Genomic DNA, 16,414 nt, shown 5'->3' with positions numbered 1-16,414 from the left:
TATCAAATATAGCGTCTTTAGCGTCTTCCACACTTAGCGTTCAGTGCTCCCTTTATTCATTATGCATTCAACTTCGTTTTGGAGACCCAACTTGCGGATTTCCGTACTCACGCACCTTAATAACTACCTATTAACTACTATTAACTACTAAAACAGGACGTGGGCCAGTTGTAAGAACCTCAGTTATTTTCTTACTCTGGCGCAGTAAAACATTGTCCATTGTCGTGAATAGGTGCACTGCACATAACCCATCCTGCACAATCGCTCCTTTTTTATATAGTGAATGGATCTCACTTAATGGTTGAGTAGCTAGCTACTCATGCTTGACGATGGCAATGAAGACCCCTCCTCTTAAAGGCCCAGTGCAAATGATGATAATGTCCTTTTAGTGAAATTTCAGGGATGGGGCTTTGGCCTGCCTGGTTACATCAGCAGGTGGTAAATTAATTAATTTACCAATATGAAAGAGAGCTCCAAACCTCTCTGCCAAAAACAGCTAGTTTTCAGTTTTCCCCTCCTCACTCACACCATACTCAGACAGTCCTTGCGAAATTCTTGTAGTGAAATTGCCCGTTGCTAACTAAGAAGATATTTGTTTTTCTTTCTGAACATTTTAATTTAAAACAATCACAGTAAGGTACTTATACTGAAGAAAAATATAAATGCAATATGTAAAGTGTTGATCCCATGTTTCATGAGCTGAAATAAAAGATCCTAGAAATGTTCCATATGCACAATGATCGTGTTTCTCTCAAATTTTGGGCACAAATTTGTTTACATCCCTGTTAGTGAGCATTTCTCCTTTGCCAAGATAATCCATCCACCTGACAGGTGGGCATATCAAGAAGCTGATTAAACAGCATGATCATTACACAAGTGCACCTTGTGCTGGGGACAATAATAGGCCACTCTAAAATGGGCCGTTTTGCCACACAACACAATGCCACAGAGAAATTCAGAAATCAGACATAAGAGAAACATCTATAGATCATAGAAAATCTAAAGAAAATCTTTAATCAATCAGTTAGCTATTGTATGAACTTGGAAATAATCTGCACTTGTCACTACTCCTACCGAGGGTGGCTCCCCTTCCCGTTCGAGTGGTGCTCGGCGGTCGTCGTCACCGGCCTACTAGCTGCCACTGATTTTTTCCTCCCCCTCCTTGTCTGTTTATTGGTTACACCTGTTGTTAATTTGGTTATTAGTTGGGCTTTACTCAGCCACCCGCACCACGCATGTGTCTCTGGTACGCAAGGTGCTTGGTAGACTGCTGGAGCATGACCTATACGTCAAGGCTGAGAAGTGTTTGTACTCCAAACGAGTCTCCTTCCTGGGTTATCGCATTTCCACCTCGGGTGTGGTGATGGAGTGTGACCGCATTAAGGCCGTGCGTAATTGGTCGACTCCGACCACGGTAAAGGAGGTGCAGCGGTTTTGGGGTTTTGCCAACTACTACCAGAGGTTTACCCAGGGTTTTGGCCAGGTAGCGGCTCCCATTACCTCACTGCTGAAGGGGGGCCCGGTGCGTTTGCGGTGGTCAGCAGAGGCAGACAGAGATTTCAACAGGTTGAAGGCGCTGTTCACGGATGCACCCGTGTTGGCGCACCTGGACCCCTCTCTAGCATTCATAGTGGAGGTGGACGCGTCCGAGGCTGGGGTGGGTGCCGTGCTATCACAGCGCTCGGGTACGCCACCAAAGCTCCGCCCCTGTGCTTTCTTTTCGAGGAAGCTCAGTCCAGCGGAGCGTAACTATGATGTGGGGGACCGGGAGCTGTTTGCGGTGGTCAGGGCTCTGAAGGTGTGGAGACACTGGCTTGAGGGGGCTAAGCACCCCTTTCTCATCTGGACCGACCACCAGAATTTGGAGTATATTCGGGCAGCTAGGAGACTGAACCCACGTCAGGCAAGGTGGGCCATGTTCTTCACCCGATTCCGTTTTACTTTGTCATGTAGACCGGGCTCCCAGAACGTAAAGGCTGACGCACCGTCCCGCCTTTACGACACGGAGGATCGGTCCACCGAGCCTACTCCCATCCTTCCCGCCTCGAGGCTGATGGCACCAGTGGTATGGGAGGTGGACTCGGACATCGAGCGGGCGTTACGGGCAGAGCCCGCACCTCCTCAGTGTCCAGCTGGGCTGAAGTACGTGCCGCTTGGTGTCCGGGACCAACTGATTCGGTGGGCTCACATCCTACCCTCCTCGGGTCACCCTGGGTGGCAAGGACAGTGGGGGGCCTCCGGGAGAAGTATTGGTGGCCCACCTTGGCTAGGGACATTAGGATTTATGTCTCTTCCTGTTCGGTGTGCGCCCAGAATAAGGCTCCTAGGCACCTTCCTAGAGGGAAGTTACAACCCCTCCCCGTTCCACAACGGCCATGGTCTCACCTATCCGTAGATTTCCTGACCGATCTCCCCCCGTCTCAAGAGGAACACTACGGTTTTGGTGATTGTGGATCGGTTCTCTAAGTCCTGCCGTCTCCTCCCGTTGCCCAGTCTCCCTACAGCCCTACAGCCTGCGGAGGCATTATTCACCCACGTCTTCCGGCACTACGGGGTGCCGGAGGACATCGTCTCTGATCGAGGTCCACAGTTCACGTCCCGGGTATGGAGGGCGTTCAGGGAGCATTTGGGGGTCTCGGTCAGCCTCACCTCCGGTTATCACCCCGAGACTAATGGGCAGGTGGAGAGAGTGAACCAGGAGGTGGGTAGGTTTCTGCGGTCGTGTTGCTAGGACTGGCTATGGGAGTGGGCGATATATCCCCTGGGTTGAGATGGCCCAGAACTCACTACGCCACTCCTCTACTAACGTGTCCCCATTTCAGTGTGTGTTGGGGTACCAGCCGGTCCTGGCACCATGGCATCCGAGTCAGACCGAGGCTCCTGCAGTGGAGGAGTGGGTGCAGCGCTCCAAGGAGACCTGGAGGGCCGTCCAGGAATCCCTCCAACAAGCCAGTGGACGGCAGAAGAGGAGTGCTGACCGCCACCGCAGTGAGGCCCCCGACCCGAAATCTACCCCTCCGCTTGCCCTGCCGGAAGCTGGGGCCGCAGTGTGTAGGGCCCTTCAAAGTCCTGAGGAGAGTAAACGGGGTGTGTTATCGATTACAACTCCCTTCCTATTATCGTATTAACCCCTTGTTTCATGTGTCTCTCCTCAGGCCGTGGTAGCTGGTCCCCTGCAGGACGGTGAGGTGCTGGAGGTCCCTCCTCCCCCTCTGGACATCGAGGGGTCTCCGGCATACACGATATGGGCCATTCTGGACTCGAGACGCCGGGTGAGTGGCCTGCAGTACCTCGTGGACTGGGAGGGGTACGGTCCGGAGGAGAGGTGCTGGGTACCGGGGAGGGACATTTTGGATCCGTCGATGTTGAGGGATTTCCATCGCCTCCATCCGGATCGCCCTGCGGGTCGACCTTGAGGCCGGAGTCGGCGCGCTGCGGGAGCCGAGCGTCAGGGGTACTGTCACGAATCCTACCGAAGGTGGCTCCCCTTCCCGTTCGAGTGGCACTCGGCGGTCATCGTGACCGGCCTACTAGCTGCCACTGATTTTTTCCTCCCCCTCCTTGTCTGTTTATTGGTTACACCCGTGGTTAATTTGGTTATTAGTTGGGCTTTATTTGCCAGCCGGCCCGCCTGCTCTTTGTGCGGGATTGTTCTATGTGTACTTGTCGTGCACGCATGTATGTGTTTTTTGGATACAGTTTAGTTCCCCTTTGGTTTGGGGTATTTGTGTTGAGTGGCGTCTGCTTTTTCACCTGGTCGGTGTATTAAAGACGTGCCTAATCTGAACTCTCTGTCTCCTGCGTCTGACTCCTTCCTCCACTACACCCCAGACATTACAGCACTGTCAGTAGCCTAGAACATTAAAGAAAAGGATTAGGGTGTACTATCTTAAGCTAGGTTAAAGTACCAGTTTGATAACAACAAACAGCGGCAGAGGTCATATTGGAGTTGTCCTCCAGGCCAAGGATACAGGAGACGAGGCCTAGGAATATTAAGGCTGAGTACAGTCCTGACAGACTGAACCCCACAAGAGGTTCCTGGAGGACAAGGCAAAAAAAACTAAGAGAGAAGGAAGAAAGCAAAGGGAGAAAGCTGTGATACTGAAGAAAGCTGTGGCGCTACTGAAAAAGTTTGCTTCAGGTTCCAAAACCACAACAAACACCCTAAAAGAAGGGGATGCAGAATGATTGTTCTGTAACAAGCTCTTCTGTGTTACCTGTGGGAACTGGATACAGTGTGAGCAGTGTCAGAGGTGGGCTCATGAGCTATGCTCAAATTGAACTGGGGTGGGATTCATTTGCAACCTCTGTGTCAATGAAAAAATCTGGGAAAATGCCATTATGTTAAATTCTTGTTTTGAAATGTGTGTGTGTGTGTTTAATCAGTATTTAATCAGTTATATTCCAATGAATTTGTTCAAAATATTTGTAAATATTGCAAACTGGTGGTGATTAGCAGAGTGAGTTAAGGTGTGGTGAATTGGAAGTAGAGGGCATGTCTAGAAGGTGAGTAGGGAATAGGTGAGATGGTCCCGTTTTGGTGACTAGTGACAAGGGGCAATATTAATATCAATTAGGGTTGAAATCAGGTTATATGCGCTGTTGAAACTACCACAACTAAAAAAACACATGCAAACTGAAATGTGTCTTCCGCATTTAACCCAATCCCTCTAATAATCGAAATCCACATCTTCGGCACCCAGTGGGTTAACTGCCTTGCTCAGGGGCAGAACAATAGGTTTTTACGTTATCAGCTCGGGTATTTGATCCATCAACCTTCCGGTTACTGGTCCAACCACTAGGCTACCTGCCGCCCCATATACATCACTGGTTAGAGGACAACCGGCAGAAGACAGTCAGCCACATTTTGGAATTTTGCATTTTGATATAGGAAACCATGTGTTTGATGTATTTGATACCATTCCACCCATTCCGCTCCAGCCATTACCACGAGCCCGCCCTCCCCAATTAAGGTGCCACCAACCTCCTGTTTTTGAAGTGTCTCGTTTTGATTCAAGTGAGTTGCCAGCGCAGTAAGTGTAAGGCCATTTTTTGTTTGTTAAAGGTCCAATCAGCCGTTTTTATCTCAATATCAAATAATTTCTTGTTAACAATTAAGTAACTTGCTGTGATTGTTTTAAATTAAAATGGTCAAAAAGAAACAAAAATATCTTCTTAGCAAAGAGCAATTAATCAAGCAAGAATTTTGCTAGGATTGTCTGGGAGTGATCTGAAAACTAGCTATTATTGGCAGAGAGGTTTGGAACTCTCTTTCTTATCTATTAACTAATTTACTGCCGCGAACATCTAGCAACCCAAAGGTTGTGAGTTCGAATCTCATCTGGGACAACTTTAGCATTTTTAGCAACTTTTCAACTACTTACTCCTTTTTATCTACTTTGCAACTACTTAGCCTGTTAGCTAACCCTTCCCCTAACCCTAGCCATAACCATTTTAGCTAACCCTTCCCCTAATCCTAATCCTAACCTTAACCCTTTACTCTAAATCCTAAAATTAACCCTAACCTTAACCCCTAACCCTAACACCTTGCCTAGCTAATGTTAGCAAGCTAGCTAACGTTAGCCACAAAGCTAGAATTTGTAACATATCATACATTTTGCAAATTCGTAACATATTGTACATTTTGCTCATTCGTAACATATAATACCAATTGTAATTCGTAACATATCATACAAAATGGGTGATGGACATCCACTAATGAATACAAACCATACAAAACGCAACATATCATACTAAATGCGGTGTCTCTGATTTATTGTACGTACGGAATAATACGAAATGCTCTGAGACCAGGTTGCCAAAGAAGGCTGAAATTAAAAGTGGTCTTTTCAAACAGTTCTTACACTAAAAGGGCATTATCATAATTTTCACAATTTCACAGTATTATTCCAATTTATTCCAGTATTATAGACAACACACGGGAGAATCACGTTTTTGACTGCACTGGGGCTTTAATCACTATCTATATGATGTTGAAATCAGTTGAATGTGGGGCAAATATTTGGGGTGTATGTGCTGTTTAAACTAACACTATTCAAATGCCACACGGAATCTGAGAATAATTTTTACATCACTGGTTAAAATAAAATTAGTTGAAGACAGTCATCTAAATTCTAGAATGTAGGACAGAGATTATGGGAGGCTACCAAAATGGGGCAACAAATCATTTGCTTTGTTATTTAACTTTAACGAATCACGACCCTGAATGTGTAATTCCACTCAATTTTATGTGGTGAAAATGCAAGCTTGTGTAATGTATGTAGTAACACGCTTTCTCCACCACAGGGAAATTAACGTAATATAAAATAATTCAACATGTCAAAGTAATAATTGTAAAAAATTATGATATTAAATGTAGCACACACACATTTTTTTTACAGCAATAACATATATATCCTCCTACTTTAACCATGGAGAGAGTTTCATAATTATCTTAAGCAAGATTTAACCAGGCGCTCTAGACTAGAGCATCCTTAGTAGTCAGCATAGTTTTAGCTAAAAAAAACGCAACGTGATGTTCACAAGCATGATATTTGGTACAAACATTCCTCAGATGACAAGAAAACATAGGGGTGCTCATTGCAAACTTAACCAGGAAGCGGAAATAAAAAATGGCCACAAATGTAGATGGTAATGAATCCATACCCTGGTTGAAAAGACGTCAGTCAGTATGATATATTTTTAGGACGTATTCTTCTGGACGCAAACTGGTTAAAAAAGGAATACGGACCAGAATATGACATATTTGTCTGACCACAAAACTACCAGTTGGTCATAATTATGACCTCTATCTGACCAGCTGGTCATAATTATGAACACTATATTACGTGCTATATTACGTACTGGTTATAGTTAACACCTCATTACATGGTAATGACCACCTGACTACAGCTTATCACTCTAAAAAGTAAGGGCTTCACTAAGTTAGACTTAGCCTAGCAAGTACATTGACTGCAGTGCATTCGGAAAGTATTCAGACCCCTTGACTTTTTCCACACTTTGTTAAGTTACAGCCTTATTCTAAAATTTCTTAAATTGTTTTTTTCCCCCTTATCAATCCACACACAATACCCCTTAATGACAAAGCAAAAACAGGTTTTTAGAAATGTCTGCAAATGTATGAAAAAAACCAAACTGAAGTATCACATTTACAGTTGAAGTCGGAAGTTTACATACACCTTAGCCAAATACATTTAAACTCAGTTTTTCACAATTCCTGACATTTAATCCTAGTACAAATTCCCTGTCTTAGGTCAGTTAGGATCACCACTTTATTTTAATAATGTGAAATATCAGAATAATAGGAGAGAGAATTATTTATTACACCTTTTATTTCTTTCATCACATTCTCAGTGGGTCAGAAGTTTACATACACTCAATTAGTCTTTGTTAGCATTGTCTGTAAATTGTTTATCTTGGGTCAAACGTTTCGGGTAGCCTTCCAAAACCTCCCCAAATAAGTTGGGTGAATTTTGGCCCATTCCTCCTGACAGAGCTGGTGTAACTGAGTCAGGTGTGTAGGTCTCCTTGCTCGCACACACTGTTTAGTTCTGCCCACATATTTTCTATAGGATTGAGGTCAGGGCTTTGTGATGGCCACTCCAAAACCTTGACTTTGTTGTCCTTAAGCTATTTTGTCCCAACTTTGGAAGTATATTTGGGGTCTTGTCCATTTGGAAGACCCATTTGCGAACAAGCTTTAACTTCCTCACTGATGTCTTGAGATGTTGCTTCAATATATCCACATCATTTTGATGCCATCTATTTAGTGAAGTGCACCAGTCCCTCCTGCAGCAAAGCACCCCCACAACATGATGCTGCCACACTAGTGCTTCACGGTTGGGATGGTGTTCTTCGGCTTGAAAACCTCCCCCTTTCTCCTCCAAACATAACGATGGTCAGTATGGCCAAACAGTTCTATTTTTGTTTCATCACTCCAGAGAACATTTATCCAAAAAGTATGATCTTTGTCCCCATGTGCAGTTGCAAACCGTAGTCCGGCTTTTCTATGGTGGTTTTGGAGCAGTGGTTTCTTCCTTGCTGAGCGGCCTTTCAGGTTAAGTCGATATAGGACTCGTTTTACTATGGATACAGATACTTTTGTACCTGTTTCCTCAAGCATCTTCACAAGGTCCTTTGCTGTTGTTCTGGGATTGATTTGCACTTTTCGCACCAAAGTACGTTCATCTCTAGGAGACAGAACGTGTCTCCTTCCTGAGCGGTTGACGGCTGCGTGGTCCCATGGTGTTTATACTTGCGTACTATTGTTTGTACAGATGAACGTGGTACCTTCAGGCGTTTGGAAATTGCTCCCAAGGATGAACCAGACTTGTGGGGGTCTACAATATTTTTTCTTGAGGTCTTGGCTGATTTCTTTTGATTTTCCCATGATGTCAAGCAAAGAGGCACTCAGTTTGAAGGTAGGCCTTGAAATACATCCACAGGTACACATCCAATTGACACATATGATGTCAAATGATGTCAATTATCAGAAGCTTCTAAAGTCATGACATCATTTTCTGGAGTTTTCCATGCTGTTTAAAGGCACAGCCAACTTAGTGTGTGTAAACTTCTGACCCACTGGAATTGTCATACAGTGAATTATAAGTGAAATAATCAGTATGTAAACAATTGTGGAAAAATGACTTTTGTCATGCACAAAGTAGATTTCTTAACTGACTTGCCAAAACTATAGTTTGTTAACAAGAAATGTGTGGAGTGGTTGAAAAACAAGTTTGAATGACTCCAACCTAAGTGTATGTAAACTTCAGACTTCAACTGTACATAAGTATTCAGACCCTTTAGTCAGTACTTTGTTGAAGCACCTTTGGCAACAATTACAGCCTTGAGTCTTCTTGGGTATGACGCTACAAGCTTGGCACACCTGTATTTAGGGAGTTTCTCCCATTCTTCTCTGCAGATCCTCTCAAGCTCTGTCAGGTTGGATGGGGAGCGTCGCTGCACAGCTATTTTCAGGTCTCTCCAGAGATGTTCCATCGGTGTCAAGTCCGGGCTCTGGCTGGGCCACTCAAGGACATTCAAAGACTGGTCCCAAAGCCACTCCTGCGTTGTCTTGTCTGTGTGCTTAGGGACGTTGTCCTGTTGGAAGGTGAACCTTCGCCCTAGTCTGAGGTCCTGAGAGCTCTAGAGTGGTTTTCATCAAGGATCTCTTTGTACTTTGCACCGTTTATCTTTCCCTCGATCCTGACTAATCTCCTAGTCCCTGCCGCTGAAAACCATCACACATCACACAGCATGATGCTGCCACCACCATGCATCACCGTAGGGATGGTGCCAGGTTTCCTACAGACCTGACACTTGCGTTCAAGCCAAAGAGTTCAATCTTGGTTTCATCAAATCAGAGAATCTTGTGCAGACATTTTATAAACCTGTTTTCGCATTGTCATTATGGGGTATTGTGTGTAGATGGATTAAATAGAAAAATCCTCATAAATTTTAGAATAAGTCAAGGAGTCTGAATACTTTCCGAATGCACTGTATGTTGCCCCTCAGCAATCTGCCAGTCAGCCAGACAGAAGGATAGAGATAGAGACATAGACAGCAAAACATAGGCTATTTACATTTCTTAGTCAACAGGCTGGATAACTTCTGTACTCCTTCCCTTTGTTCCCCCTCCATCTTTCCATCTAAGCTTCCTGCTAAAAGGAAAATGAAGAATAACATAATGCAGTTGAGAGAGAGAGTGACAAGGCTCAGGAGAACACCCAGATGCAGACAGTTTCGAAGTAACAAATGTTTATTACAGAAACAGGGGGGCAGGCAAACACCAGGTCAAGGGCAGGCAGAGGTCAGTAGTCCAGAGCAGATTCCGAAAGGTACAGAATGACAGGCAGGCTCAGGGTCAGGACAGGCAGAGGTCAGTAGTCCAGGGTGGTATAACAAGGTACAAAACGAAAGGCAGGCTCAGGGTCAAGGCAGGCAGAACGGTCAGAAACTGGGAAAGGTTGAAAAGAGGAACTAGAGACAGACAGGAGCACAGGACAAAATGCTGGTAGGCTTGACGAAACAAAACAAACTGGCAACAGTCAAACAGAGAACACAGGTATAAGTACACTGGGGATAATGGGGAAGATGGGTGACACCTGGAGGGGGTGGAGACAAGCACAAAGACAGGTGAACAAATTAGGGTGTGACAGTACCCCCCCCCCCCCCCCCCCCCCCCCCCTCTAGGGGCACCACCTGGTGTCCTACCTGGTCGCACACCTGGTTGGCCGGGGTGCCGGCGTTGGAACTCGGCGATGAGGCCTGGGTCCAGGATGCCCCTGGAGGGGACTCAGCACCTCTCCTCCGGGCCATTACCCTCCCAGTCAACCAGGTACTGGAATCCCCTGCCCCGCGGTCGAACCTTCAGGAGGCGCCTCACCGTGTACGCCGGTTGGCCATCATTGAGATGGGGAAGAGGGGTGGGCCTGGAAACAGGAGACAAAGGGCTGTGAGACATAGGTTTAATCCTATAAAAATGATAAGTGGGATGTATACGGAGGGTACGGGGCAACAGAAGACGAACAGCAGAGGAGATAATAATCTTGGAGATGGGGAAAGGGCCTATAAAGCAGGGGGAAAGTTTGCTGGACTCCACCCGGAGGGGCAGGTCTCGAGTGGACAGCCACTCTTTCTGAGACGATACCGAGGAGCCGGGGTCCGGTGGCGGTCCGCTTGTCGGCGATACCTGGAGGTGGTCTTGAGAAGAGCCGACCGGGCTCTCTTTGAAGGTATGGCGACAGAGGTGGACAAACATCTGGGCCAAGGGTATGCAGACCTCTTCCACTTGCTCCGGGAAGAGCGGAGGCTGATAACCCAGGGAACACTCGAAAGGCGAGAGACCAGTGACAGAGCAGGGGAGGATTTTGCGGGCATATTCAATCCACACGAGTTGCTGTCTCCAGGTGGTGGGGTTGGCAGAGGCAAGGCAGCGAAGAGTGGTCTACTGGTCTTGGTTGGCTCGCTCAGACTGGCAGTTGGCCTAACGGTGGAACCCGGAGGACAGACTGGCCTACGACTCAATGAAAGTGCAGAAAGCCTTCCAGAACCAGAACAAGAACTGAGGACCATAATTCCTCTCTGTGGCGTTGAGGCGATGTGAGAAGAAGGCACAGGGATGTAGCTTGAGGTCAAGGGCAGAACGCTGGGACAGGACAGTCCCCACTCCGACATCCGAAGCATTGGCCTCCACCACAAACAGACGGGACGGGTCAAGGTGAACCAATTTGTGAGCTGTGGTGAAACAGTGCCAGGGTGCTGACAGGGGGGAAGCCAAGGATAAAGCGGCGATAAAAGTTGAAAAATCCCAGGAAATGTTGCAGCTGCACTCTGGATGCAGAATGGGGCCAATCCACCACCGCTCTCCCCTTCCCGGGATCCATCTGTACATTCCCTGCAGCTATGATGTAACCAAGGAAGGGGATGGTGGAGCGATGGAATTCACATTTCTCCGCTTCACAAAAAACGGGTTCTCCAGGAGGCGCTGGAGGACCTGTCGGATGTGGAGCACGTGTTCTTGGTCTGAGTGGGAGGAAACAAGGATTTCTTCGAGGTAGGCGAAGACGAACCAGTTCAACATGTCGCGGAGAACGTCACTGATCAGGGAATGGAACACAGTTGGCCCATTGGTAAGGCCAAATGGCATGATCAGATATTAGTAGTGACCTCTGGCCGTGTTGAAGGCTTTCTTCCACTCGTCCCCCTCCCGTATCCGCACCAGGTGGTAGGCGTTTCGCAGGTCCAACTTGGAGAAAACGGTGGCCCCCTGGAGTGGCTAGAAGGCCGAGGCGATGAGTGGTAGTGGGTAGCGGTTCTTCACAGAGATGTCATTGAGGCCCCGGTCGTCGATGCATGGGCGCAGAGTTTTGTCCTTCTTCTCCACAAAAGAAAACCCTACGCTAGCGGGGGAGGCAGCAGGACAGATACACCCTGCAGCTAGGGAGTCCTCGATGTAGGTCTCCATAGCCTTGGTCTCTGGACCTGACAGAAAGTACAGTTGTCCCTGCGGTGGTGTGGTGCCTGGGAGAATGTCGATCCCGCAGTCATAAGGTCGATGCGGATGAAGTGAAGTGGCCCGGGCCTTACTGAAAACCTCCCGGATGTCCTGGTACTCCGAGGGAATAGCGGAGAGGTCCGGGGCAACTTCCAAGCCTGCTGGAACACATCCTGGGGCAGGCTGCGCTGACTTCAGGCAATGTGCGTGGCAGAACGGGCTCCAGTGAGTGGGGATGCCCATCTCGGACACCATCGTAGCGTCCATAAAACTTTCATCGGCCCCATAGTCGATAAGTACCCGGAGAGAGTTTGACTGGTTCCCCCACAGCAGAATGGCATGGAAAGGGGTGCGAGTAAGGGGAGAGGAAAAGTTTTCCATATGGCCCACCAGAGTACTACCCCTACTGGTTAGGCTGGTCTTTTAGTGGACAGGAGTACAAAAAATTACCAGTAGTCCCGCAATACAGGCAACTCTTCGTGTGAAGCCAGTGTACGTTCTGCTGGGGACAGCCTAGCTCTGCCTAGTTGCATCGGCTGAGGTGAATCGGCAGACTTTGGAGAGTATCAGGGGAACTCGGGTAGCCTCGGGTCCTCTCGGCAACGGCGACATCGGGGACATCCGGGATGCCTCGGAGGCGAGGTGGAATCCTTGGGCGGGCGAGTGGAATCGGACCTCCTTTCCTTCTTATGTTCCCATAGCCGCCCATCGATCCGGATGGTCAAGGAAATGAGCGAGTCAAGATTTATTTTAATTTGATTTATTTCACCTTTATTTAACCAGGTAGGCCAGTTGAGAACAAGTTCTCATTTACAACTGCGACCCGACCAAAATAAAGCAAAGCAGTGTGACACAAACAACAACACAAACAAACAACACACAAACAACAACAACACATAAACAAATGTACAATCAATAACACAATAGAAAAAATAGAAAAATCTATTTACAGTGTGTGCAAATGTAGAAGAGTAGGGAGGTAGGCAATAAATAGGCCATAAAGGCGAAAATAATTACAATTTAGCATAAACACTGGAGTGATAGACGTGCAGTTGATGATGTGCAAGTAGAGATACTGTGGTGCAAAAGAGCAAGAGGGTAAGTAATCATTTGGATGATGAGGTGTGCTATTTACAGATTGGCTGTGTACAGGTACAGTGATCGGTAAGCTGCTCTGACAGCTGATGCTTAAAGTTAGTGAGGGAGATATAAGTCTCCAGCTTCAGTATTTTTGCAATTCGTTCCAGTCATTGGCAGCAGAGAACTGGAAGGAAAGGCGGCCAAAGAAGGTGTTGGCTTTGGGGATGACCAGTGAGATATACCTGCTGGTGCGTGTGCTTTGGGTGGGTGTTGCTATGGTGACCAGTAAGCTGAGATACGGCGGGGCTTTACCTAGCAAAGACTTATAGAATAACTGGAGCCAGTGGGTTTGGCGATGAATATGTAGTGAGGGCCAGCCAAGGAGAGCAAAGAGGTCGTAGTGGTGGGTAGTATATGGGGCTTTTGTGACAAAACTAATGGCTTTGTAATAGACTACATCCAGTTTGCTGAGTAGAGTGTTGGGGGCTATTTTGTAAATGACATCGCCGAAGTCAAGGATCGGTAGGATAGTCAGTTTTACGAGGGAATGTTTGGCAGCATGAGTGAAGGAGACTTTGTTGCGAAATAGGAAGCCGATTCTTGATTTAATTTTGGATTGGAGATGCTTAATGTGAGTCTGGAAGGAGAGATTACAGTCCAACCAGACACCTAGCTATTTGTAGTTGTCCACATATTCTAGGTCAGAACCGTCCAGAGTAGTGGTGCTAGACGGGCACTTAGTTTTACTAGCATTTAAAAGCAGCTTGAGGTCATTGAAGGAGTGTTGTATGGCGTTGAAGCTTGTTTGGAGGTTTGTTAGCACAGTGTCCAAAGAAGGGCCAGATGTATACAGAATGGTGTCGTCTGCGTATAGGGGGATCAGAGAATCACCAGCAGCAAGAGCGACATCATTGATATATACAGAGAAAAGAGTCGGCCCAAGAATTGAACACTGTGGCACCCCCATAGAGACTGCCAGAGGTCCGGACAACAGGCCCTCCAATTTGACAAACTGAACTCTTTCTGAGAAGTAGTTGGTTAACCAGGAGAGGCAGTCATTTGAGAAGCCAAGGCTATTGAGTCTTCCGATAAGAATGACAGATTCAAAAGCCTTGGCCAGGTCGATGAAGACGGCTGCACAGTACTGTCTTTTATCTTTTATTATTTTCAAAATCCTAGAGGAAAACCTGGTTCAGTCTGCTTTCTAACATTCACTGGGAGACAAATTCTCCTTTCAGAAGGTCAATATCCTAAAACACAAGGCCAAATATACACTGGAGTTGCTTACCAAGACAACATTGAATCTTCCTGAGTGGCCTAGTTACAGTTTTGACTTAACTTATCGCTGTCTAGGGATAATATTGTGGTTACTCTACAAATCATTCCTACTGAATATGTGGTGTACTTAACTGCAATATAGTATTGTTACTATTCATGGGAGCATTGTTATTAGGGACATTGGTGTTGACCGTGACCTTTACCCTCTAGAGTCGTTGCATTATTAACATGACACTACCACATGTTGAGTTGGGCATATCGCTCTCCTGTTTTCTACCGTTTGTATATGGCTGTACACCGTTTGTATGTAAAGTAAATGAACATTGAAACGCTTGTGGATATTCCTTGTAAAGTTAGCACACTAGCAATGCTCAACAACCAACAGCTTAAAGAATTATGTGCAAATATTGTACAATTCAGGTGTGCAAAGCTCTTAGAGATTTACCCAGAAAGACTCACAACTGTAATTCATGCTAAAGGTGATTCTAACATGTATTGACTCAGGGGTGTGAATACTTATGTAATTAGATATTTCATTTTCAAAACATTTTCAAAAATGTCTAAAAACATGTTTTCACTTTGTCATTATGGGGTATTGTGTGCTGATGAGTGAGAAAAACAGTATATTTAATACATGTTTAATTCAGGCTCTAACACAACAAAATGTGGAATAAGTCAAGGGATATGAATACTTTCTGAAGGCACTGTAAATCCCAAAGAGCATCTCTACCAAATTTGGCGCCAGTAGCAGCGCATGGGTTAAATCACTGTGGAAGCCAAGCCAGACAAAAAGCCATATTACAACCTGTGTTGTGATAATTGCTTTGTTCGCTCTATAACCTGTTAGTGCATATGCCTTGCCACTGTGATATGTAGGCCTAAGGCCGAGATAATAAGAAGACACAGTGGCAGAATAAATTCAACCACTCCTTTGTTTCATCACAAAACTGGAGAGCAACATCTGTCTGGTGAAGTCTACAAAGCATATTGCATGTAACAAACAGTTACATGACCTACAGCCATGGCCAAGAAAGTTATTGTTTCCAACATTTTTGGACTACTTAACAACTATTGATTTAGATCCACGGAGAGTGACCGCATGTCACAAAGAAAACAGGAGCTGCCTCCACTATTCTAGTACCATTTCAACTTCAAAACTTCAACATCATCAAATCACTTCTGCTTAGTCTAATACATTGACAACTTAGAGATATCAGAAACCATTTAGACCAATCAACATAGGCTAAATATGATGTGGCCTGCCATGGTTCTGATTTATATGTGTGTGTGAGTATGTATATGTGTGTGTGTGTATGTGTATGTTGGCGCGTGCAAGTAGAAATAACATGTTCACTCACCTTACTTGTAGAGAAATGCCAATGCCATCCTCTCTTTCACCGTCTATGAGTCATACAGTACACGCTTTTACTTTTTTGTTGTCCTAGGCTACCTGGCTAAAATGCTTGCTCGCTAGCCTAACTTCCTTTCATGGGCAACATTAGCTAATTAACATTAGCCTTCTACATCTAGTTACATACTGAACTTCCATCCTCTCAGGCCAGGGGCACAATGTATGAGTTTATGGTTGGATCAGAATTGCCATTATAATCATTGGCCAGTAGGGAGAATTAAGTTAAACCACAAGTCCAAATCCCTATCTCCATCCATGGCTAATTTAGGAAAGGGTCGATTTTAGCTAGCTAGCTACCCACTGGAGGACAAAAACACAAGTAGATGCAACAATTCAAGTTTTTTTCTGTCAATTACCTATTTCTCTTGATGTGATGTGATTGCAGTGAAGCCAAATCCAAACTGGCTCCCCTTTACACTTTTTTTTTTTGGTGCTCCAGCCCCATTCACAGGTGAGCTCACTCAGTTTCACTCAAGTCTGATAAGCAATTATTATTATTTTTTTTTAAATCAAGGGCGGCAACAATGTCATACTCTTTTTTGGCCATATAGCATCAGATAGATGGCATACACATAAAGAGACAGAGGGACGCTGTTTTGCTCACTCCGATGCTTTCTCCGGTGAGATTC

Source organism: Oncorhynchus clarkii, chromosome 20 (assembly GCF_045791955.1).
Source record: "Oncorhynchus clarkii lewisi isolate Uvic-CL-2024 chromosome 20, UVic_Ocla_1.0, whole genome shotgun sequence".
Classification (NCBI taxonomy): domain Eukaryota; kingdom Metazoa; phylum Chordata; class Actinopteri; order Salmoniformes; family Salmonidae; genus Oncorhynchus; species Oncorhynchus clarkii.
Note: the sequence above shows the minus strand (reverse complement) of the source record.